Raw genomic sequence first — 24415 nt, forward strand, 5'->3', positions numbered from 1 at the left:
ACCTGTTGGTTAGAGAGGTACAACACTACTATGCAATCTAAAGCTATGAATCAGTTGTAGTGAAAATGCTAAAGGCGGACACAAAAGGATGCAGAAAAGCAGCGCTGAAAACTACCATAGTAAGATGCATGTGGAAGAAACGAAAGTACTAGCAGACAGGATAATTGATAAAAAGGCATACTGTTGTTGCACTTATCAGAGCCTCGATAAGAAGAGCTCTATGATCTCAAAAATTGGGCGATGAGGCCCATGACAAAGCACAGGGGTTGTGCTTAATGAACTGTCCAATACCTGAAGTGGCATGCAACAAAGCTGACGGGTGGTGGCTCAGAAGAACTCCATGGGTCTTCAGGAAAGTGAGGAGCTCTAATGGAGATCAAGAAAGAGGTGACAGTTCCACAGACTGTCCAAGAAGACCCAGAGGTTCGCACAACACAGGGCCTAAGAGATGGCATAAATGAACTAGGTCCTACTAGAGAGCAGATAGCATTGGTAAGAACTCCATTGTCAGTGTCAGCCAATCCCATAACTAGTTAGAATGATGCTGCCTTCCTGAAACCACCACCACCATTCAATACTGCCCAAAACCGGAATATTGGCAACAGATGGACTGCTTGGATAGAGACATTTGATGATTTCATTGATGTGCTAGAAGAAACAGATATAAAGAAGATTAACAAATACCTTTAAAAACTTGCTGGTGAGGGTGCAAAAGAAGTCATAAAAAGAATGCTACAAGCTGACAGAGTTACATACTGTCAAATCAAAGAAGCCTTGAAACTCAAGTTCAATCCAATGTTGAATATAGATTATGAATAGGCAGATGTTAAAACTAATAGATATTATTACACATCAGTCTCGGAACCAGCAAACTCGTTCTCTTACCAGTGACCATGAATACCAGAATTTTGAAAATGTCAAAGATGAACTGTCCATCACTCAAGAAGGCATGTCCTGAGAGGTTTGAGAATTGTTATTCCAGAGAATCTGCAACAATGGGCATTTGAGGTGGCATCGTTGCATCAGGTTCCCTCATCTTGATGAACAGTTGAGAGGGAGTTGAAGGCCTGTCATCTGTGCACCTGCCTGACACAAAAAACGACTCAACACCCCTTAGATATGTCAGTTGCCAAAGCATGCTTCGGAAAGAATTGTCGCTGACTTCTTCGGTCCTCTTAACAGTGGACATCACCTGATGGTGATTGTTGATAAATACTCACGTTTTCATTGAGAGAAGTTCTTTCATCTACCACTCAAGACAGAGTCATCGAGAGATTAGACGTCAATTTCGCGACATGGGATGTTCCTTCGGTCTTAAAATCTGACAACTTCCCATCATTCAGCAGTCGAGAATTCAAAAACGTTCTCCGTCATCTTAACGTGAAGCATCAGGAGAGTACACCTTTGTGGCCACAGGCCAGTGGCCTTGTCAAACGTTTTAGGAGTACTTTTAAGAAAACTGCTCACTGTGCTGCATTGGAAAAGCTGAATCTTAAGACTGTCTTAAATTCTACTATTCAAGAACCCCCCTCTTCTGACTACAGGTGAAAGCCCTGCAACCTCAGGAGAGGTCTGACAACCAACTTACCTCAATGAACCAAGAGGAGATAAAGTACTGAGGAAAAACTCAATCTTAAAGTCTTGGATCATAAAGGAAAAATGAAGGCCTAAGCAGACAAGTGTCAAAATGCAAGACATTACTTTCACCAGAGGTGATCAAGTGCTTGTTCGTCAGTCTTGAAAATGAAAATCTGATACTGCCTTCGATGCTGAACCATTTCATGGCGTGACCAGCAAAGGACAAATGGTGAATACCGAATGTCCTCGGAAGTGCATTACATGAGATTCCTTGCATTTCCAACATGTGGCTCAGTGCTCATCAGGCACTGAGGTCAATGTAGAGACTGGGTCTGAACAGAGAAGTGAAAACCCCTTGACTGCTGTTGTTCCTAAATCTCCAATGCAGATCACGGACACTTCTACTGAATGTCCCCAGTTTCCGAAGACACAATCAGGACATGTGATTAGAGCACCATGAAGACTCATTGAAGAGCTATAATTGTGTAAATGGATGTAAAAAATATTTTGTATTTTTTTATTTAAAAGAGGGGGAGGTGTAGTGTCATGTGAGTTACCAACGATGGAACTCTTTTAGCTCCTGATGGACCCTATAGAACTGTGACGTAAGTGTTAGAGGGTAACAAAGTGATTGACGTATAATATTTGATTATGAATTATCCATGAAAACATCTTTCTATTAATTTCTACAGATGGGGGCCTGTATACACCCATCATATCATATGGCATCACAATGAGAGTACACACTTTAGCAGAAAAAAAGACACCCATTATGATTCCTATCAAAGTGTTATATCAAATGTGAGAAACACTTCAGCAATTATCTTTTTGAATTTGATCCCCATTATGCTGGAAGCACATCCTCATATGCAGGGCAAGATACCAATGTACATCGATAAGAGGAACATGAAATAAACTAGTCATGCTGCTTTTATGTGCACACAAACAGGGTTTACATTCATAATTCTTGTTACTTCCTTGACGATTACAAAATATAAGTACTGTTACGTGTATCTATATTTTTTGTAGATTGTGACTGATTCAATAGGATATACACTACAAAATGGAGGCCTTATTCTACGTGTGGAATCACATGACCTTCGGTACGGTAAATTTGTTACCAAGACGGATTAAAAGAAATGTACTGCATTCATAATTCCGGTTAGTCTCACAACTGCTATAAAACATTAGTACTGTTACAAAATTGTGCCACATTCACCGTGCAGAGTCATGTGACTTGCAGTATGCATCGGTAGGACACAATGGCACCTGATTCTAATTAATTTATCACTGAGACAGACAAAAACACACATGCTGGCTTCCCAATCAGCAGTCAGGACCGAGAAGTGGGTGTAGTCCAGTGGCATGCACACCAATTGCACAAGTTAAGGATATTGCTGAGATGCTCCGCTCCTGCTGTTCATCATCGCTGGCTTTTACTATTTTCTTAAAAAACAAAAGAGTGTTTTTGTTTTCTTTTTAAAGCTACTGTGTTTTAAAAAATAATTAATTCCCCACTTTCTTAGAGGCAACTTGTGGGTGCCAGCATCCGTATCATAAGGGGGCAGCCAGGTCTCAAATAAGGGTTAAGACTGCTGTATTGGCTAGATGTTAGACTGGGAGTGATTTGCTTTGCAGTGATCAAGAATGAATTACATGTGTCTGCTCACACCTGCACAATGCATGATGTTGCAATGAGTAGAAGCATCCTCATGTATGAATGAGATAAAGCTCATCATACCCAGAATTAGTTATACATATAATAATATTCTCTAAAAAAAACAAAGGTTACGAGATCGTTATAGTTAGGTTCAAGTTTTACACGCACAAAACCATAGAAAATCAGCTTTATAGTTAGGGTTATTCCAAGTAACTACAGCTTTTGCCCTAAGGTAACTATAACTCGCAACCACCCCATGCACAGTTTTCTCATCAATTATTTTACTGGAAATAGTACAGTGATATTATCAATGATGTCGATGAAGATGTCATAAGTGATGTAGTATCTTGGGTAATTGGCAGTGCGTGGCAAGGGTGTGAGTTATATATATAATTGCTATGTTTTGTGCATGTAAAACCTGAACCTAACTACAACCTTTCATTTTTAGTGAATTTCTAAGGTTTTTTTAAATTCTATTTCCTAACTATAATGTCCCTGTAACCTTTTTGCTCATAGCAATGCATGGTGCGGGGGGTTGGGGGTTGGACGAAGGGCCTGGCTCCCTAATTTCCTTAATTACTGAAGGATCCTCAGTAGAAAATGCTTTCAGTTTTCCACTTCGATTCCATTAAGATGGCATTTAGATATGCCACACTTTTGGCATAAATCCAGAATGTTAACACTCTAGTTGCTCATTGGAACAATGTAAGATGCTGATCACCAGGGAGTTAACTGTCAGTCTGCTGCTGGTGTTGAAAGTGCGTGTTTCAGCACTCCTGACAGAAAGCTTTAATGAAATTGAGAAAGATATTTGTGAGCTCACTTAAAACATGTGCTATTTTGTCTTTCTACAGCACTAACCATAATTTCTATGACAAAACAAACCTTCTCATTTTGATCCTTTCTAAATTAAATGTTTGAAGTTTTACCATTTTGATTCAATCAAGATAGCTTCAGGTGTGCCACACGTTTGTCATAAGTAAGTGTTAGCTCTCTAGTTGTTCTTTAGAACACCCTGGGAGGCTGCACTAGAACACAGGGGAATCGACTAACAGGCTGCTCCTGTTGAAAGTACATGTTTTACTGAGAGTGTCAGACTTCATTCTCCTATGGCTGACAAAGACAGTGTGAATACATATGCTCTCAATTTAGCTTCTGGAGCTCCTTCCATAACTTCTATGGGAAACCAGTTCCCTATCAAACATAATTCATTAAATCCCAGCAGGTAAAATCACCTTAGAACACAACACAATTCCTATAACTAGTATGGTACCATCAGCAAATGATTTATATTGAAACTGAAGTTTGTCATCCACTTTCATATGGTTTCCTTTTTGTGACCCTCAAAACCTGCCATTCACTACAATACATTTCAATAGGGTGCTGTCATGTATACTGGTCTCAAGATGGCTGCCATCACTTTCTGGCTGAAGTGCTGACAGCCAATCAGATCTCACCATGAAACTAATTTATTTTCCCTTTAATATTTCAAATTTACACCAAATAACAAAAAGCACAATCTGCGGAACAAAATCTAGCTTTCTGCCAAATTTGTTTTAATTCTGTCAAGCTGTTTGGGCTGTAGTCGTGTTCAAAACTCTTATGGGAGTTAACATGGGAAAAGCACTTTTTTGATGCCCCTCTTTTTCTCTGCCCCGCTTGACAGATCACCCTAAAAGCTTCCATGTGCAACAAGAATTACCAGCACAAGTTTTTGGATAATTTCATGAAGATTCGTCAAATGACGCCAAAGATATGGGCTAGTCAAAAAATGCTTTTCCTGTGAAAACATGGTCCTAACTATAACTGTTGGACTTTTTTGCTTATGCAGGGCCATCCCCAGTCTTTTTGCCTCCTTCCTCCTATTTTTTCTGACCTGTTGCCATTGGCTTTTGAACTCTGAGACCTTTACCACTGCTAACCAGTGCTAAAGTGCATATGCTCTCTGTGTAAATTGTAATGTTGATTGGTTGATCCATGATTGGCATTTGTGATTTACTAGTTAGTCCCTAGTAAGGTGCAATAGTGGTGCCAGGGCCTGTAAATCAAATGCTACTAGTGGGCCTGCAGCACTGGTTGTGCCACCCACATAAATAGCTCTGTAATCATGCCTCAGACCTGCCACTGCAGTGTCTGTGGTGCAGTTTTAACTGTAAATTCGACTTGGCAAGTGTACCCACTTGCCAGGCCTAAACCTTCCCTTTTCTTACATGTCAGACACCCCTAAGGTAGGCCCTAGGTAGTCCCAAGGGCAGGGTGCAGTGTATGGTTAAGGTACGACATATAGGGGGTGATTCTAACCCTGGCGGTCGGTGTTAAAGCGGCGGCCAACCCGCCAACAGGCTGGCGGTCCAAAAATTGGAATTCTGACCCTGGCGGGAACCGCCAACACAGCCCGCCAACTTAACACTCCGACCGCCGCGGCGGTACAGACAAACAGCGCGGCGGTCACCGCCAACAGGCAGGCGGCAGACAATGTACCGCCCACACTATCATAACTCACCAATCCGCCACCTTTTCCGGGGCGGGAGCACCGCCGATAAAAACACGGCGGAAACAGACTACGAACGGGAAAACGCTCACCAAAACACACTCCACGAGTACGGAGGACAGCATGGAACCCGAATTAAACATCCTATCTGCTCTCGTCTACCTTCTCATCTACCACGAGTACGAAGTCCGGCGCAGACGACAACGGTGAGTACTGCACCTACGACACACGGGAGGGGGAGGACGAAAGGTTACGGGCACACACATATGCGACCCCCAATCATGTACTCACCAATGCAGAGCACCAAGTCACAGTGACACCACCCAAACACCCCTGAAAAATGCTAGGACATAATCATATTTGGAATAAATATTTATGTACCAAAAAGCTCCAGAAAATTAGCGTACAACCATGAAAGATATCCACAACAAAACAAATGACATACACATCAGTGTATAACTGAAGTACCAAGTCCTGCACATCCTACGAATTCAGCATGTCCGTGGGCCAAAGTCTTGAGAAACAAGGGCAAAGCCCACACAGGAGACCTGAGTCCTTTGGAGAGAACACTGCAGGGGCATCAGATGTAAAAACTACAGGCACCTCAGGGGGAAGGGAAGGGGGGGGCACCACAGCCACATGAGTCCACGACGCCAGATCCACGAGGAGCCACCATGCCCACGGGACCATCCTGGGGAGTGCAAAGCCACAGTCTCTCAATGTCTCTACAGTGGGTGGGCTGCCCACTGGGCCATCCTGGGGAGTGCAATGCCACAGTCTCTCAATGTCTCTACAGTGGGTGGGCTGCCCACTGGGCCATCCTGGGGAGTGCAAAGCCACAGTCTCTCAAGTCTCTGCAGTGGGTGGATTGCCCACTGGACCATCCTGGGGAGTGCAAAGCCACAGTCTCTCAATGTCTCTACAGTGGGTGGGCTGCCCACTGGGCCATCCTGGGGAGTGCAAAGCCACAGTCTCTCAAGTCTCTGCAGTGGGTGGATTGCCCACTGGACCATCCTGGGGAGTGCAAAGCCACAGTCCATCAGGTGGATGACAGTCTCCACTGGTCAAGGAGGAGGCATGGTGGGCACAGTGAACCATCAACGGTGCTTGAGACGACGGTGCCCTGTTCAGCGGTGCTTGAGACGGCGGGGCCCAGCGGAGCGGTGTTTGAGACGGCGGGGCCCAGCGGAGCGGTGCTTGAGAGGAAGGGCCCAGCGGAGCGGTGCTTGAGAGGAAGGGCCCAGCGGAGCGGTGCTTGAGAGGAAGGGCCCAGCGGAGCGGTGCTTGAGACGGCGGGGCCCAGCAGAGCGGTGCTTGAGACGGCGGGGCCCAGCGGAGCGGTGCTTGAGAGGAAGGGCCCAGCGGAGCGGTGCTTGAGAGGAAGGGCCCAGCGGAGCGGTGCTTGAGACGGCGGGGCCCAGCGGAGCGGTGCTTGAGACGGCGGGGCCCAGCGGAGCGGTGCTTGAGAGGAAGGGCCCAGCGGAGCGGTGCTTGAGAGGAAGGGCCCAGCGGAGCGGTGCTTGAGACGGCGGGGCCCAGCGGAGCGGTGCTTGAGAGGAAGGGCCCAGCGGAGCGGTGCTTGAGAGGAAGGGCCCAGCGGAGCGGTGCTTGAGAGGAAGGGCCCAGGGGAGCGGTGCTTGAGACGGCGGGGCCCAGCGGAGCGGTGCTTGAGAGGAAGGGCCCAGCGGAGCGGTGCTTGAGACGGCGGTGCCCTGTTCAGCGGTGCTTGAGAGGAAGGGCCCAGCGGAGCGGTGCTTGAGACGGCGGGGCCCAGCGGAGCGGTGCTTGAGAGGAAGGGCCCAGCGGAGCGGTGCTTGAGACGGCGGTGCCCTGTTCAGCGGTGCTTGAGACGGCGGGGCCCAGCGGAGCGGTGCTTGAGACGGTGGGGCCCAGCGGAGCGGTGCTTGAGAGGAAGGGCCCAGCGGAGCGGTGCTTGAGAGGAAGGGCCCAGCGGAGTGGTGCTTGAGAGGAAGGGCCCAGCGGAGCGGTGCTTGAGAGGAAGGGCCCAGCGGAGCGGTGCTTGAGACGGCGGGGCCCAGCGGAGCGGTGCTTGAGAGGAAGGGCCCAGCGGAGCGGTGCTTGAGACGGCGGGGCCCAGCGGAGCGGTGCTTGAGACGGCGGGGCCCAGCGGAGCGGTGCTTGAGACGGCGGGGCCCAGCGGAGCGGTGCTTGACAGGAAGGGCCCAGCGGAGCGGTGCTTGAGAGGAAGGGCCCAGCGGAGCGGTGCTTGAGACGGCGGGGCCCAGCGGAGCGGTGCTTGACAGGAAGGGCCCAGCGGAGCGGTGCTTGAGACGGCGGGGCCCAGCGGAGCGGTGCTTGAGACGGCGGGGCCCTGTTCAGCGGTGCCTATCTCCACGGCGGGGCCCTGTTCAGCGGTGCTCTTCTGCACCGCGGGCCCTGTTCAGCGGTGCCTATCTCCACGGCGGGGCCCTGTTCAGCGGTGCTCTTCTGCACCGCGGGCCCTGTTCAGCGGTGCCTATCTCCACGGCGGGGCCCTGTTCAGCGGTGCTCTTCTGCACCGCGGGCCCTGTTCAGCGGTGCCTATCTCCACGGCGGGGCCCTGTTCAGCGGTACTCTTCTGCACCGCGGGCCCTGTTCAGCGGTGCCTATCTCCACGGCGGGGCCCTGTTCAGCGGTGCCCTTCTGCACCGCGGGCCCTGTTCAGCGGTGCCTATCTCCACGGCGGGGCCCTGTTCAGCGGTGCCCTTCTGCACCGCGGGCCCTGTTCAGCGGTGCCTATCTCCACGGCGGGGCCCTGTTCAGCGGTGCCCTTCTGCACCGCGGGCCCTGTTCAGCGGTGCCTATCTCCACGGCGGGGCCCTGTTCAGCGGTGCCCTTCTGCACCGCGGGCCCTGTTCAGCGGTGCCTATCTCCACGGCGGGGCCCTGTTCAGCGGTGCTCCTCTGCACCGCGGGCCCTGTTCAGCGGTGCCTATCTCCACGGCGGGGCCCTGTTCAGCGGTGCCTATCTCCACGGCGGGGCCCTGTTCAGCGGTCCTCTTCTGCACCGCGGGCCCTGTTCAGCGGTGCTCATCCAGCAGGTCAAGGGAGCCAGACCTGGCCTGGACTCCCTGTTCAGTCGCCCTCGGACCGTGACGTTTCTGGACCCTTCGGGGACGGACTCCTGGCCTCCTTAGTGTCCTCCTTCCCAGCTGGGATGTGGCATGTGGGGTCCACCTTCTCCGCGCTCCTGCTGCCCTTCCGCTCCTTTGATGGGGCTCTCGGGCCCTTGCCTCCCCCAGATGGTGTGGGTGGTGAAGTGGCCGCACATTACTCCTTGGGGGCAGCCCTGTCGGTCCTCGCACGGCGGTCCTTGGTTTTGCGGGTCCTCTTGCCGGGGGGGGGGCTGGACGTGTCCTTGCTGCTGATCGATGTGTCACTGCTGGCAAAGGGTGGGCTCCAGAACCCAGGCACAACAGTGACACCCGAAGCTGGGCTGGTGGTGGCTGCGGTGCTCTTGGGACTCTTTGAAGATGGATGGGGGAGGTAATCGGGGGGAAAGAGGTTAAGATTAGCCAGGAAAAGTTTTTTAGGGCCAAGGTAAAGGGTAGGAGAAGTGGAGATGGAAGTGGAGGTAGAGGAGGTGGTTGTAGGAGAGTCAGGTGTGCTGTCATTGGGTGAAGGTGCTGGTGCTGTAGGCTGTCGTGAGGTGGATGGCTGTTGGGTGGGTGGCTGCCTGCGTTTGTGTGTCTTGGAAGAGGGGGTGACAGACACAGTGGGAGAGGACACAGGGGACGTGTACATGGCAGTGGGGGTGGTGACTGCACGAGTGTGGACTGTACTGGAGGGTGAGGTGGTGATGGAAGCACTGGCTGATGTTGGGGTGCATGCAGGTGTGAGTGTAGACGTCACAGGGAGGGAGGAGGGAGACGAGGAGGAGGGGGACACAGGGGTGGCAGTGGCTGTTGGCATGTCTGCATCTGGGTGTTGCTCGGGTGAGTGTTTGCGGGATCTGTGGTGCTTGTGTTTGGATGAGCTGCTCTTGGGTGTTGAGGTGTGTGCAGGCTGGTCTGATGGTGTGGATGGGATAGGCTGAGGAACAGGAGACAGAGACAGGCTGGAGGCAGTCAGAAGAGGGAGGCTGGAAACAGGGACAATGGCTGCCGTCAGTGCTGAGGCCAGAGCAGTGAACGCTCGTTGATGGGCAGCCTGACCCGAATGAATGCCCTCCAGGTACGCATTGCTCTGTTGCACCTCCCTTTGCACACCCTGGATGGCATTCAAAACGGTCGTCTGCCCAACAATGAGCGTCCTTACCAGGTCAATGAGCTCCGCACTGAGGGCAGCAGGGGCAACAGGGGCAGGGGCTGAGGTGCCTGGGGCGAAGGAGACGCGCGCCTTCCTGGGCGAACCGGCCCGGAGCGAAGACTGAGGGGCTGCTGGGAGGGCGGGGCTGGTGCGCTGGGTGGCGGCTGTACCTGTAGAGGCGGGGGCACGGATGTTGCCGCCACCCCTAGGGAGCTCCCATCCGAGGACGTGTCGCTTTCGCTGCTCTCACCAGCGGTCCCCGTCGTGGTGCTCCCCTCGCCCTCCGGATCACTGGTGCCCTCGGTGTCTGTTCCTGGGCCCACCGGGGCCTTGTGTCCTGCAGCTCCCTCGTGCTCCGATGCCATATCTCCTCCGCCTGATGATGCTAATGCACACATGCACAAGAAGATGAAGAGAAAGGGTGGGGGGAGAAAAAAGAAGACCAGGTTGAGTGCATGCAATGTCAACACCGTTGGCGGAGAGGACAGACACAGGTGCCTAATGCACTAAGCCGCGCATTCGGGGTACACTACTCAGTACTATTGACTAAGACAACAGGCCAAGAGACGTCAAACGCGCACATGGGAGATGCTGGACCTTCAATGGCTGTACTTGTCACCCTACAGAGGTGGGGGCCGGGGGCACAGGGCCATGCCTAAGGGAGAGGACTACACTACAGAAAGCGCCCTGGCCTAATGTCACCCACAGCCCTCCTCCCCCACCCAGACGCCTCCACTGCGCAGAAAGATAGGGGAATGTGCTGATACTCACCCCCTTGTGTCTGCTGTGATGTCTTAAAGCGCCCATCCAATTCAGGGTAGGCCACCGCCAGGATCCGGGACATCAGGGGGGTCATGGTGCGACTGGCACCCCTCCTAGGTTGGGAGGCCATCCCCAGCAGTGTTTCTGCGGTCTTCCTTGTTCCGCGGCGGATGTCCTCCCACCTCTTGCGGCAGTGGGTGCCCCGTCTGTTGTGGACCCCCAAGGTCCGGACTTCCTTGGCGATGGCACGCCAAATGTCGATCTTCTGATGGGCGCTGACCTATTAGACATGTACAGGGTGGAAAGGAGGAAATCATCAATGGCCTGCATGTTAGATGTAATTGGCCCCCCCCCCACCCACTTTGCCATATGGCACATGCTCTCATCTGTCGGGCGTTGCACTCCTCATTCGCCCCCCACCCCACCAACTTACATCCACCCCAATCCACACAGGCATAGCCCATTCCATTAGCACCCGGGGTACTCACTTGTTGGTCTGGAGGACCGTAGAGTAGCGCATACTGGGGGAGGACCCCATCCACGAGCTTGTCCAATTCTTCAGACGTGAAGGCAGGGGCCCTTTCCCCAGTCGCAGCAGCCATTGTATCTTCCAGACCGAGGTCACAGCAGCACTTGCAGTATAGGTCCTCTCCTGTGGATGATCAGGTCTCGAGTGATTAAGCAGATAGAAAATGGCGGTCACGTCCGCGGCGGTGCGTACCGCGGCGGTGCGTACCGCGGCGGTGCGTACCGCGACCGCCGGCGCACTTCGTTATTGGCTCCTAAAACCCATAGGCTTCAATGTTAACCAATGCGGCTTTGCGCCGCGGTCTTCGACCGCCTACCGCCACGGTGTGCCCCGCCAGCGCAGTGACCTCACATCCCATTGTCCCACTTCACAGGTCAGGCAGCCGCCATTTCAAGGGCCCACATGGCTTAATTTTGACTGCGACACACAGGCCTAGGCCTTGCATTGCCACACATACACGCCTTTCAACCCATTGCCATTCTTTAACTGTGCAAGCTGTCTGTACGTACCTGTGGTTTGGCTGACTCTGTGCTCCATGTTGTCCTTCCTAGGCACCGTCCGCTGGGACTTGGGATGAGAAGGAGGAATCCTCGCGTGTACCGACCGCTGGTGGACCTGTCGACAATGGAAGAACGCCATATAATCCTTCGATACCGACTTGACCGTGCCACTATCCATGAACTGTGTGCCCAGCTGGAGCCAGCCCTGATGTCCCCCATCCGCCAACCCACAGGGATTCCCCCTCTGGTGCAGGTTTTGTCAGTCCTCCATTTTTTGGCCAGTGGGTCATTCCAGACCACAGTGGCCATGTCATCTGGAATGTCTCAGCCTATGTTTTCTAAGATTTTGAGCAGAGTGTTGTCTGCCCTGATGAAACTCATGCGGAGCTACATCATTTTCCCCGAGGAGGGTGACTTGCCCACAGTGAAGGGTGATTTCTATGCCCTTGGACATATCCCCAACATCATTGGTGCCATTGATGGGACCCATGTGGCTTTGGTACCCCCAAAAGACGATGAGCAGGTGTACCAAAACAGAAAGAATTATCATTCGATGAATGTCCAGGTGGTCTGTTTGGCTGACCAGTACATCTCCCATGTAAATGCCAAGTTCCCAGGGTCAGTGCATGACGCGTATGTGATGCGAAATAGCAGCATCCCCTATGTGATGGAGCAGCTACAGAGACAACGTGTGTGGCTAATAGGTGACTCTGGTTACCCCAACCTGCTGTGGCTACTGACCCCAGTAAGGAATCCCCGGACTAGGGCAGAGGAACGCTACAATGAGGCCCATGGGCGTACAAGGAGGGTGATTGAGCGAACCTTTGGCCTCCTGAAGGCCAGGTTTAGGTGCCTGCATATGACTGGTGGATCCCTAATGTACTCACCAAAGAAGGTGTGCCATATCATCGTGGCGTGCTGTATGCTTCACAACCTGGCTTTGCGACGCCAGGTGCCTTTCCTGCAGGAGGATGGTCCAGATGGTGGTGTTGTAGAAGCCGTGGAGCCTGTGGAGAGTGAAGAGGAGGAAGACTCTGAGGACGACACAGACAATAGGGACAGAGTGATACAACAGTATTTCCAGTAACACCCAGGTAAGAATCACCCACGCCATTTCACAATTGCTTCTAGCCTCCTGCATCTATACTTTCTGTAGTTCCCCACAGATGTTTTTTATTAATTTATGCCTTTCCCTTCCCTTCTCAGTGCTGTCTGACTCAGTACCTGACTTCTGCTTGGTTCGCCCATGAAATACAGCGTATTGACATTGGTATGTTGTCATGACTAATTGACAGAACAGAAATTGAACAGTAATATGTTATCCATTTGTTAATAATACAGCATGACTCAAAACAGGTTTGTGTGCAAAATGTGATTTATTTACAGTGCTAGATACCGGTACATGTGATTCTAAGGGTGATGGGTGGGGGTGGAGGAATATCCATGGCAGAGTCCAGTTCTCAGTCTCACAGGTGCATTGTTCTTTTGCATGTGGAAGGATGGAGCATAGGCAGTTCATGGTTGGACAGGGTGGCAATGTGGGACAGTGGGAAGACTTGAGGGGGTATGTCCTGCTGGCGGGGGTCTTGACATCCTACTCTGTCTTTTTCTTTGGTCTCAGGCTCCTCTTACGGGGTGGTTGTTCTTCAGCAGGAGGTGGGGTTCTGGGGGGCTGTCGAGGTGTTGGGACCTCCTGTCCACTAGCGCCGGCGGAGGTGGTAGGCTGTTCCTGGTCCGGCCTAGTGACAGGGGCCCTGTGTGGTGCACCATGGTCCCGCAACGCGTCCTCTATCCTGTGGAGGGCCAGGACGATGGTCCCCATTGCGGTCCCGATGATTCTCAGCTCCTCCCTGAACCCCATGTAGCATTCTTCCTGCTGTGCCTGGATCTCAGTGAACCTGGCCAGTACCGTCGCCATCGTTTCTTGGGAGTGGTGGTATGCCCCCATGATGGTGGTGAGGGCCTCTTGGAGAGTGGGTTCCCTGGGCCTCTCCTCCCCCCCCTGTCGCACAGCAGCCCTCCGAGCTGCCCGGTTTCCCCCGGCCTCTGTCCCCTGGCCGGTGTGCCCGCTCCCACTGCCCCCAGGTCCCTGGTGTTGTTGGGGTGTCGGGTTAGCCTGGGTGCCCTGTAGTGGCAGACACACCGCTGATTGAGCTGTCCTAGAGACAGAGGCATGGGCCCGCTGGGTGGGAGCTGTGCTGGTGTCGGCAGAGGGGGTCGGGTCTGGTGTGGCCTGTGTCTGGGTGAGGGGAACCGACTGCCCAGAGGTCCCCGATGGTCCGGGCTGGTCATCAGGTTCACTGTCGACAGAGCTGCTATCCTCAGTGTGGGCCTGTTCCGGTGGTGGGATGGACACTTCTGGACCCTCCTGGCTGGTGTGTTGTCGTTCGGGTCCTGCATGGGGTAAGAGAGTTTGGTTATTGTTTCTGTGTGTGCAATAGCATGCGTGTTGTGGGTGCCCTTGTCCCCCAGTGCAGGCATTCCCTGGAGGGAGGTGTTGTGAGGGTATTTAGTGGGGGGGAGGGGTTAGTGCAGTGGTCATGCTTAGGTGATGGGTGCCCATGGTTTGTGTTGGCATGCAGGAGTTGGTGTTGGGATGGGTGGGTTGTGCTGGTGAGACATTGTCAGGAAGGATGTGTGCTGGGGGGTTTGGGGTGAGGGTGGGGGTGTGGGTTGGCATGCTGGTGGGGTGTGGGGGATATAGTAGTTGAGATGGGACTTACCAGAGTCCATTCCTCCGGCTACTCCTGCGAGGCCCTGAGGATGCAGGATGGTCAAGACCTCTTGCTCCCACGATGTAAATTCGGGAGGGGTGGGTGGGGGTCCGCCGCCAGTCTTCTGGACCGCGATGTTGTGCCTGGAGACCATCGATCGGACCTTCCCCCGTAGGTCGTTCCATCTTTTGCGTATGTCCTCCCTATTCCTGGGATGCTGTCCCACCGCGTTGACCCTGTCCACGATCCGCTGCCATAGCTCCGCCTTCCTGGCTATACTGGTGTGCTGCACCTGCGAGCCGAAGAGCTGGGGTTCCACTCTTAGGATTTCCTCCACCATGACCCGGAGTTCTTGGTCCGAAAATCGTGGATGCCTTTGGGGTGCCATGGGGTGGTGTGGGTGAGGTGTGGGGTGGTGTATGTGATGAGGAGTGTGTTGGTGAGTGGTGCTTTGTGCTACTATGTGGTGTGTGTGATGGTGTAGTGTGCCTCAGTGTGTCTTGCTTTGGATTGTCTGCTGTGTCTCTCTCTCCTTCTCTCAGTAATTGGGGTCGCAGGGGTTTGTGGGTGATGTGGGTGGGTGTTTTATAGTTGGTTGATTGTGTGGGAGTGGTGTGTGTATGTGTATCAGGTGTGTGTTTTTCAAATTGTCCAATGTGGATGTGTTTTGGTGATGTGTGTGTATTCTGACCGCGGCGGTGTGTAGCGCCAATGGAATACCGCGTTTGAATGACCGCCGTGTGGATTCGTGGGTCGTAATGGCATGGGCGTATTTCTGTTGGCGTGACGGTGGAGGTTTGGTCATCTCCAGTTTATCGCTGCCCGCCGATGTGGCGGGCTGCAGTGGAGGACGGATTTTTGGAGGTTTGGCCGTTGTGGGTCAGAATGACCGTGGCGGTTGACCGCGGCCGCGGCGGTGTTATGGCGGTCTTCTGACCGGCGATAAGGGCATTTTACCGCCGAGGTCAGAATCACCCCCATAGTAATGTGTTTTATATGTCCTGACAGTGAAATATTGCAAAATTCATTTTTCACTGTTGCAAGGCCTGTCCCTCTCATAGGTTAACATGGGGGCTACCTTTAAATCTGATTAAAGTGTAGATTCCCTTTGGGAATGGATGGACATGTGGAGTTTGGGGTCTCTGAGCTCACAATTTAAAAATACATCTTTTAGTAAAGTTGATTTTAAGATTGTGTGTTTGAAAATGGCACTTTTAGAAAGTCGGCATTTTCTTGCTTTTACCATTTCTGTGACTCTGCCTGTTTATGGATTCCCTGTCTGGGTCATTTTGACAGTTGGGCTGGTTGCACCTCACACTAGACAGTGACACAAAGGGAGCTGGGGTGTAGCCTGCATATCCTGATGAGCCATCTGTGCTAGGAGGGAGGGGAGGAGTGGTCACTCACACCTGAAAGGGCTGTGCCTGCCCTCACACAATGCAGTTTCCTACCCCCTGGTGAGTGCCTGGGGCCTGACCTGGGCAAGGCAGGATTTCACATTCCAAAGAGACTTTACTTTGAAGTAGCCCTAATTCAAAGGAGAAATTGGGGATGAAAAGGGCACCCAAAACCACAGACTTTAGAAACTCTTCTGGAACCAAGAGGAACCTCTGCCTGGAGAAGAGCTGAATAGCTGAGGAAGAAGAGCTGCCCTGCCTGTGACTGTGCTTTGTGGAGCTATCCTGCAGTTGCTGCTTCTGCCAGAGTAAGAGGGCAAAGACTGGACTTTGTGTGCCTTCCATCTTGAGCAGAAATCTCCAAGGGCTTGATCTAGAGCTTGCCTCCTGTTGTTTGAAGTCTCAGGGACAGCAAAGACTTCTCTCTGCCAGCACCTGGAGTCTCTGGAGAGACTCCTACTCTGCCCTGTGGTGCCCATCCAGTTCCTGTTCTTAGTTACAAACAAAAGTGCACAAAAATGTAAACTTCTAAACTTATATTTATCCCTTTAATTTTTCATTTACGCAGCACCTTCAAATTATTATGACCTGTGCACCTCCAGTCACAGTGTATTCAACTCGGTAGACACACTACATTAACTATGACTCAAGCCTTCTCAATGCACTGCTAATACCTTTCATATTATATCAGTTATACCATCCAAAATAATATCATCTACAATAATAGTTATAACATTGCAAATCAGATCTTTTGTGAGAACACAGCACATGGTAGTTTTGTTTGTAGCTAAAGAATAAATAAAGGTATTTAAATTTAAAAGTTATACCTGAGTTACACATTTTTGTTTATAACTAAAGAATAAATAAAGGTATTTAAATTTAAAGGTTATCCCTGAGTTATAAATTTAAGGTATAACTATAACTGATGAATTAGAAGATTTTCTAATGTTTTTGCATTTTAAATTTGGTTTGTATAGAAAGAATGAATAAAGTTGTCATAATTATGACAAAGCTTTAACCTTTGCTTTTTTCATTGAATATATATATATATATATATGTATATACTAAAAGATGAAGAATTACAAGAAAACAACAGGCAGACAGGGCAAAAATCAGAATCCCCAAAATATATTTCCACGACAACGTTTCGACTTTCAACTTCCTTCATACCCCTTTGTTTTGATGTGCTACTCTTCATTTATGAACAGAACATTATAATTGATCCACACCACAAGCCTATAGATGCTCATTTGTGCCTAAATAAAACTTCAAACTTCATGTCAGTGACACCACACTAAACTCAGCATCATCTACAGGCCAGATCTCAGAATAAAATGTATCTGTAGCAATGAGCACACTGGCAAAGAACTAGATTATTTCAAATACACGGCTACACTCTGTCTATCATGCATCAACATATTAACAAGTCTTTGAAGTTACAGAAACAAGCAAAAACAAAAGTGACAGAATTCCATTTGTGGATGACTCACCCATCAGCTCCTGACTACAAAAACATAATGCAAAAAAAAAATTCCCTTTTTATTATCCACATGTGAATAATAATTAAAGGTTTCCCTAAACCACCAATCAGTGCTTATTGCGATATGTATAATCTCCTACTGCGAGACATAAACTCAAGAAAGCTGTAACAAATGCACAGCTGCATTGCTGTGATTCTAAAAGATGCATCACATGCGAATACCTTCTGCAAACATCACCAATAACTAGTTTTGTTGCAAAAGAATCTCTGGTATAAGAACGCATTTTACATTTTGCTCAACATGCATTATTTATGTGATTCAGTGCAAATGACAAAACTGTAAAAAACAATATGTAGGGAAAACAGTGAATTACCTCTGTGCATGATTCTGAAATCACAAATCAGTAATATTTAATATGAAACTTGACCCACCCCTTAGCCAAACCTTCTAACCTTGTGGAACATTTAGGGGCATATTTATACTCCGTTTGCGCCGAATTTGCGTAGTTTTTTTCGACGCAAATTCGACGCTAAACTAACGCCAACTAACGCCATATTTATACTATGGCGTTAGACGCTTCGGGCGCCAAAGTGCCCGGAGAGTGCGTCATTTTTTAGCGTGAACCCCTTCCTTGCGTTAATGATATGCAAGGGAGGCGTTCCCGTCTTAAAAAATGACTCCCAGGCCTTTACGTGGTATTTATACTCCCGGGCAAAAATGACGCCCGGGAGTGGGCGTGGCCAAAAACGGCGCTTTTGCGCCGCTTTTTAACGCCTGGGTCAGGCATGGCGTTAAGGGACAAGTGGGCTCAAAATGAGCCCAGAGTGCCCTCCCCTGCCCCCAGGGACCCCCCCTGCCACCCTTGCCCACCCCAGGAGGACACCCAAGGACGGAGGGACCCATCCCATGGACATTAAGGTAAGTTCAGGTAAGTATTTTTTTTTTTTTTTGTGGCATAGGGGGGCCTGATTTGTGCCCCCCTACATGCCACTATGCCCAATGACCATGCCCAGGGGACAGAAGTCCCCTGGGCATGGCCATTGGGCAAGGGGGCATGACTCCTATCTTTACAATGATAGGAGTCATGTTGATGGGGGATGGGCGTCGAAAAAACATGGCGCAAGTCGGGTTACGACGATTTTTTCGACGTAACCTGACTTGCCCCATTTTAAGACGCCCATACGCCATTTTCCCCCTACGCCGGCGCTGCCTGGTCTACGTGGTTTTTTTCCACGCACACCAGGCAGCGCCGGTCCGCTTGCGCCGGCTAACGCCATTCCATAAATACGGCGCCCGCATGGCGCTTCAGAATGGCGTTAGACGGCGCAAAATCTTTTGACGCTAAACTGCGTTAGCGCAGTTTAGCGTCAAAAAGTATAAATATGGGCCTTACTATCACATTTGAATATTGTCTTTGTGGAACATGTATTAAAGAAAAAACTACTGGTCTCCACAGAATGCCTCTAGATGTAGTGTTAAAATAATTGCATCCAGATGGACTGAACATCGGTGACAGTTCTATTTTATTGTGTGTGACTTATATGGCATATATGGCTTATAAGGCCTCCCAGCATTGAACAATGCCACCTGATTACTGCAGATCTCTAGAGATCTCAGGAATTAATTGATTCCACATTCCAAATGCAATCTTCATTCATGATGCTTTTTGAAAATCCAGCAGTGTCAGTTGTGCAGCCACTAAGCAAACAATCTTGCACTGTGTGAGGAAGGTGGAAAGTCAACACATTGTAGTGTTGTAGTGGAAATATATTTTTGTTCTTTGGTGCTGTGGTGTGTCCACCTGGTTGAATCACTTATTTCTTATATACAGACATACATATGATACATATATATATATATATATATATATATATATATATATATATATATAAATGATACGATATTAACAACTTTTTTTTACATATAACCTCGTAGGTGAACAATCTGCAGGAGTATGTGTACTTGAAATGTACATTTTTACACAGAACTGATTTTGCTTTTAATAACATAGAAACATAGGAAATATTTTTTCTCTTCAGTAATCCCACCGGTGTTAGGGAAGAAATTTCTTTTTTCTGGAAATCGATGTTTGGGAATGAGTGGGAAAGAACTCTTCAGAATGGTTGCGAATAGCTTGAAAGTTATGTCTTTGTGGCTGTCCACCCATACCCAAAAACATTAGGGTGGTCATTCTGACCCTGGCGGTCTTTGACCGCCAGGGCGGAGGACCGCGGGAGCACCGCCGACAGGCCGGCGGTGCTCCAATGGGGATTCCGACCGCGGCGGTAAAGGCGCGGTCGGACCGGCACCACTGGCGGGCTCCCGCCAGTGTACCGCCGCCCCATTGAATCCTCCACGGCGGCGCAGCTTGCTGCTCCGCCGCGGGGATTCCGACCCCCCCTACCGCCATCCAGATCCCGGCGGTCGGACCGCCGGGATCCGGATGGCGGTAGGGGGAGTCGCGGGCCCCTGGGGGCCCCTGCAGTGCCCATGCCACTGGCATGGGCATTGCAGGGGCCCCCGTAAGAGGGCCCCTACATGTATTTCACTGTCTGCTGCGCAGACAGTGAAATACGCGACGGGTGCAACTGCACCCGTCGCACAGCTTCCACTCCGCCGGCTCGATTCCGAGCCGGCTTCATCGTGGAAGCCTCTTTCCCGCTGGGCTGGCGGGCGGTCTGAAGGCGACCGCCCGCCAGCCCAGCGGGAAAGTCAGAATGACCGCCGCGGTCTTTCGACCGCGGAACGGTAATCTGACGGCGGGACTTTGGCGGGCGGCCTCCGCCGCCCGCCAAGGTCAGAATGAGGGCCTAGGTGTCTTGACTACCTGAGAGTATGTTTGGAAATCGAAGCACAAGAAAAATTATACATTTTATGATTTGAACTTTTAGGTGGTATGAGGTTTGATCTGGTGGTTGACCAATTTCTTCTTTTTTTTAATATTGTCAATATTTAGGGTTCCAGAACAGGTAGTTGTATTGTTTTATGAGGTAAAATGTGAATAGGCCAATATGGTGACTGATAATAAATGCTGGGTCATGTGACACACTATTTATTCATATCAACACATGGTTATTTATACCACTCAAGGTCGCATTGTTCCTCTAAATGAAAGGAAACTAGTCCAATGTTACGAATAGTGTTCCGGCTGGATTATGTTATATGTGTTCACATCGGCCAGCTTAGTAAGGGGAATACTGTGTAATTTACAGTGTGTTTTGGTATGGGAGAAAATCATGCACTTTTCAGTGTGTGGATACTATATCATGCTTTGTACACACTAAGGCAAGCAGCTTAAAGCTGCGTCTCTTTTGGAAATGTTTTTAAGCCCAGGGAGGTAGCAGAGTGTCTGAAATGGCTCTTTTTGTGTGGTCACCCCCATTTCTTTTGACGGAGGCTGCTGGTTGGCTTTCTGTGCACTTTGACTCTGCTAACTAAGCCCTAGTGCATGCACTCTGGCCCCTAAAACATGTTGGATTGGCTAAATGTCTGATTGGCATATTTAAATTACCTATACGTCCCTAGAAAATGGTACTTGGTATACTTATGTTAGTGGATAGCATTGTGAATTGTGCCACCACTAAATGGCAAGGTAAAACATTTCTCCCAGCCTGACGCTGTAGTCTTGTGGTGCAATTTTAAAACCGCTATTTCAATCCGTCAAAATAAAGTTTTTGACAGGCCTAATCCTTCCTTTTAATACTTCTAATTCACCCCTGATATAGGCCCTAAATGTACAAGGACAGGGTGCATGGTATTTAAAAAGTATGACATGTATCTTTAATGGGGTCATGCCCTGGCAGTGAAAAACTTCCAAAATCCTTTTTCACTGTGGCAAGGCTGCCTCTACTACATGCTGGTTTACATCATTAAATTTAATAAGTACTAAACTCACTTTGGGAGTAGCTAGAAATATGAATCATGGACACATTACATTTAATAAGTACTAAATTCACTTGGGAGTAGTTAGAAAGATGGTACCAGGACACATTTTAATAGTAATTTAAAATCCAGATTGAGTAGTGAATTTGAATATTATATTACTATAAGGATCAGACACATTTAATAAGTTATCTGTTTCCTATTCTACATCAAAGGCATCTGCTGCAAACTTCCAAAGGGCTTTGAATGTGTGGATGTGTCTTTCCTTCTTGAGCAAGATGGCCTAGGGTATGTGCCCAGCCCATTGACTATCTTCAAAACATGCTTATCCTATCACTCATGGATCTGGCCTGCATCCCTTTTATCTTCCTAGTCAGATTGTCTTCAAGCCCAGTGAGAGGGTGAATTGTACCAGAACTGGAATAGAGTGACCCGAGGGAGGTTTTTACCCATTTACTTAGGCACACCTCTGAGTAGGCACAGAGAGCTCTATACAGGTGAAGAAAAGTTCTGCCATGTTGGGTTTGGGTAGAGAAGTGTAAGTTGGGATTGAGTACTATCAGGCAAGCTGAAACTGCTGCAAAGGTGGGTAGGGTTGCCTATGGGAACCTTCTCTCCATTGGTTATGGAAGGGCCAGGAGTTACACTCACCCACAAGGTAGTGCCAGGCATAATTGTGAAGCCCTTGGGTACCTTCTTCAGATCACTACTGTCCTATGTATAACAGAAGAAGGACTGCACCTGCAGTTGAGACTTGTGAGGTTAACCTAAGGGTTGGATCTGCCCCCACTGGACAAAGAAGTGACCTCCAAGTGTCAACTGACTGATCTTCTATTAAGCTACAGGAACACAAAGTTGTAATAAGCATATTTTCCTGGAACAGCCCAGTTGACCAGTTTCAACTGGACCCCCCCTGAATCCATATGGTAGCTTATGTTGGAGTGAATCCTGCCCAAAAGTGGTGTTGGTGGGGTCTTGGAACCTTTGCCTGGGGTCAGAGTGTACTCCTCCTGTTTAAACCCTGAAACCTAAGAATTAGAAACTCTTTGCTAACTTTTGCATCGAGAACCTCACCGCTGCTCCCGTTAAGTTGTTCTGAACTTTGATTCAACAGGTCCAATACCAAAAGTCATTGGACAACTTTGAACCCTCTTCAGCTACAGTCTGCAGCTTTGCCCTGCTGAAGAAATTTGTTTTCCAGGTAAGAGGCTAAGCCCAAAGGTAGAAATTATCACCGGATATGACGCTGAGCAGCATCCGATTGATGTTGATGGCTTCCTGGCCATGAACCCCAGAATTTTCCAACTCTGAATTTTTCCTGCCGTTGTCAATGGTTTCACCCACATCTCTTTCTTTGTCAATCTGTCATTGATGAGTCTCTCTTCGGATTTGGCCTGCAGCCTTGCCCTGCTAAGGACTCCACCTTCATTTCTTTTTTTTTGTGTAAAGGTAACTGTCCAACTGGGACCAATCCGACCTGTGTATCTGGCCTGTTCTCCATCACAGCCTTAAACCTTACCCTTATCTCAGTCTAGCACGGCCAATTGCCCGCAGTTGGCAAACTTTAAAAATTCATATAGCCTTCTGTTAGGCCTGGCAATCTTGGGTCTCCCTCAACTTTTTGCCTCTGCTTCCCATGTTGTTGCTATGTGATAGTCTTTGTTTTTGTTACTCTGGGCACTTTACCACTGCTGACAAGTGCTAAAGTGCAAGTGCTCCCTATGTGAAATTGTATGTGTAATTGGCTTTGCCATAATTGGCATATTCGATTTACTAGTAAGTCCCTAGTAAAGTGCACTAGATGTGCCTAGGGTCTGTAAATCAAATGCTACTAGTGGGCCTGCCGCACTGATTGTGCCACCCACACAAGTAGCCCTGTAAACATGCCTCAGACCTGCCTCTGCAGTGTCTGTGTGTGCAGTCATGCACTGCCAATTCGACTTGGCAAGTGTACCTAAACATTCCCTTTTTATACATGTAAGATACCCCTAAAGTAGGCCCTAGCTAGCACCAAGGGAAGGGTGCAGTGTATGTTAAAGGTGGGACATGTACTGATGTGTTTTACAATTTGGACTGGACTGTTCCCATAGGGAACAGGGTCAAGACTGATTTACATATGGCTGGGTCCAAACTGGGGTGGAATGGTGAGCAAAAGAAATGATGGATTAATCCCCGATCTGTGACTAGGGGTGAATGTTTGATTGGCTCCGCATTCCGTCCATCATTTGTGTTTGTTTACTTTTAGAACATAGGCATTTTCTTGCTTGAACCATTCTGTGACTCTGCATGGAGGATTCCCTGTCTGGGTCAGACTGGCAATTGGGCTGTTTGTGAATCTACCCTAGACAGTGAAACAAAGGGTGCGGGGATCTATCCTGCAAATCCTGATGAGCCATCTGGGCTAGAGTGGAGGGAGGAGTGGTCACTTCCACCTGAAATAGGCTGTGCCTGCCCTCACACAATGCAGTCTACAACCCCCTGGTGTGTGTCTGGGGCCTGGACTGGGCAAGGCAGGATCCTGTAAACAATAGAGGCTTTTCTTTAAAGTTGGGCAACTTCAAAAGCAGAAAGGGGTATAAGTATTGGACCCAAAACCCCAGACTCTAGATGTCTTCAAGATGTGCTTCTGGAACCAAGAGGAACCTCTGCCAAGGAGGAGAGCTGAAGAGCTGAGGAAAAGTGCTGCCCCTGCCTGTGACTGTGCTTTGTTGGGCTATCCTGCAGTTGCTGTTTCTGCCTGTGAAAGTGGACAAAGACTAGACTTTGTAAGATATTCCTGCTTGAGAAGAATCTCCAGGGGCTTGGACTGAGCTTGCCCCCTGTTTAAAAGACTCAGGGCCATCAAACACTTCCTCTGCCAGCACCTGGACTCTCTGCTAAGACTCCTGCCCTGCTAAGTGGTGCCTAATTCAGTCCCTGTGCCCTTGAAAGGAGAAGCTGGTGGAAAATCAAGAAAAAACAAGTGCACTGACTTCGGTCGACCCCGGACTGACGCCACTGCCGGACTCCGTGTTGCCACCTGCAACTGAAGCCATTGTCCTCACTGGTGTGTGACGACCCCACAGGCCCGACACCACAGCAGCCCCGCTGAAGTCCGCGACTCTGTCAGTCCCGAAGTGCCGTGTCACCAACATCCATGACACCCGACTTCACCACACCACGCTAGCACTGCCT

This window comes from Pleurodeles waltl, chromosome 3_1 (assembly GCF_031143425.1).
Source record: "Pleurodeles waltl isolate 20211129_DDA chromosome 3_1, aPleWal1.hap1.20221129, whole genome shotgun sequence".
NCBI classification, from domain to species: Eukaryota; Metazoa; Chordata; class Amphibia; order Caudata; family Salamandridae; genus Pleurodeles; species Pleurodeles waltl.